This window comes from Abrus precatorius, unplaced genomic scaffold, assembly GCF_003935025.1.
Source record: "Abrus precatorius isolate BTA unplaced genomic scaffold, Abrus_2018 Scaffold11, whole genome shotgun sequence".
Taxonomy (NCBI): Eukaryota; Viridiplantae; Streptophyta; class Magnoliopsida; order Fabales; family Fabaceae; genus Abrus; species Abrus precatorius.
The window spans coordinates 16,097,013-16,099,048 of record NW_020874303.1 but is presented as its reverse complement, the minus strand read 5'-3'; the positions used below and the strand labels follow the sequence as shown (position 1 = coordinate 16,099,048).

General features: G+C 42.1%; 1 non-coding gene across 1 annotated transcript; it reads left to right on the top strand.

Annotated features, from left to right (window-relative positions):
* The first annotated feature begins 1,627 nt into the window (after positions 1-1,627).
* LOC113856705 lies at positions 1,628-1,732 on the top strand. Its single transcript, XR_003502937.1, has one exon. It is a non-coding gene; the product is annotated as a small nucleolar RNA R71 (small nucleolar RNA).
* The last annotated feature ends 304 nt before the right edge of the window (positions 1,733-2,036 follow it).

The following is a 2,036-nucleotide window of genomic DNA, read 5'->3' as shown; positions in this document are numbered from 1 at the left end:
TTATTGGCTCTTCTTCTTGCATGTCTAAGATGTAGAAGTCAGCAGGAAAGATCAAGTTATTCACTTTCACTAGAACATCCTCCACAAGGCCGGCTGGATTAGTAGTGCTCCTATTTGCTAATTGGATGATGACACCCGTGGGCTGCAATGGTCCAAGAGACAAAGATGTGAAGATAGATAAAGGCATAACATTAATAGATGCACCTAAATCAAGCATGGCATTATCTATCCTATTATTTCCTATAATGCAGGGAATAGTAAACGTCCCTGGATCTTTGCATTTCTCAGGCATGGAAGTTTTCTGCCTCTCAAAAAGAGCTAATACATTCCTCTTCATGTTCACTCTTTCATTACCCTTTAGACGCCTTCTATGAGTGCACAAGTCCTTAAGGAATTTGGCGTACTTTGGGTTTGCTTGATATCATCTAACAAGGGGATATTGACTTCAACTTTTCTGAAGGTATTCAGAATTTCTTTATCAACCTCTTCTTACTTCTTGCTGGGCTGAACCATTCTTTGAGGGAAGGGAATAGGAATAGACCTCTCCTCCTTGTCTACCACTTTTGGTTGACATGGTGTGGGCATAGGTGCAGGCTGCTCTTGGCTTCCAACTTCTCCTCCTTCACCTTCTGCAGCTAAAGTGCAACTAGGATCCTTCTCAGTAGGCATTTCTGGCTCTCGCATCACCTTACCAGATCTCAAGGTAATGGCACTCACATTCTTTGGGTTTGTTACAGTTTGTGCAGGGAGATTGCCTAAACCTTGAGATTGAAGTTGATTAAGGGATGAAGCAAGTTGACCCATTTGATTCTCCAAGGTCTTGATACTTGCTTGAGTCTGTTGCTGGAAGGCTTGACTCTGTTGTTGGAAATTGAGATTACTCATAGTGAGTTGTTTCACAAGGTCTTCCAAGGATGAATCATTCTTTTGAGTTGCAGCAGCTAGTGAAGAAGATGCTTGATGGTGCTGTTGAGATGAAGATGATGGATGGTGATGTTGCTGGGCTGAATATGCCTTGCTTTGTCCAGCTTGATGCGGTTGGAAATGGTTGTTAGTTGGTTGGCTAGAGCCTTGATGCTGTGCATTTCCTCCCCGCCTTAAGTTAGGATGGTTCCTCCAACCGGGATTATATCTATTGGAAGATAAATCCCAGCTTTGTTGTTGCTGCGGCTGCTGAAAAGGAAATTTATTAGCATAAATATTAGCAGCATAAGCTTGAGGATTACCTTCCGAAGATTAAGTTTCCTGCAATGTGGGGCAACTATCAGTGAAGTGATCCGTAGATGAACAAATCCCACAAAGCATTGCTGGAATGGATGGAGGTGGAGGTGTATATGCAGCAGAATTCTTTTGGATGGATGCCAACTGTTTTACCATAGTAGCCAACTCATCTAGTTTATGCTCTAGCTTGTGTGAATCTGAAGTTTGAATTTCATTGACACTTCTGGACATAATGGAATTTTTCCTTGTAGCAAACTGTTGAGAGTTAGTTGTCATATTCTCAATAAGGTTTCTAACGGCTGCGGGAGTCTTGTCAACTAGGGCTCCCCCACTAGCTGCATCGATCATGCTCTAATCCATTAGGTGTAAGCCTTCATAGAAGTATTGGATTAGGAGCTGGTCACTTATCTGATGATGGGGGCAGCTAGCATAAAGTCTCTTGAAACGCTCCCAATATTCATACAAATTTTCCCTCTCCAGTTGCCTAATACCACATATTTCCTTTCTTATTGAGACAGCCCTTGAGGCAGGGAAAAATTTTTCCAGGAACAATCTCTTGAGGGTGTCCCAACTTGTAATAGAGCCAGGTGGAAGATAATACAACCAGTCTTTAGCCAAATCCATAAGAGAAAATGGAAAAGCCTTCAATTTCACATGCTCTTCAGGCACACCTTGTGGTCTCATTGTAGAGCAAACAATATGAAATTCTTTGAGGTGTTTATGTGGATCTTCACCTGCAAGACCATGAAATTTAGGCAAAAGATGGATTAGGCCAGTTTTAAGAACAAAAGGGGCATCCACATCCGGGTATTGGA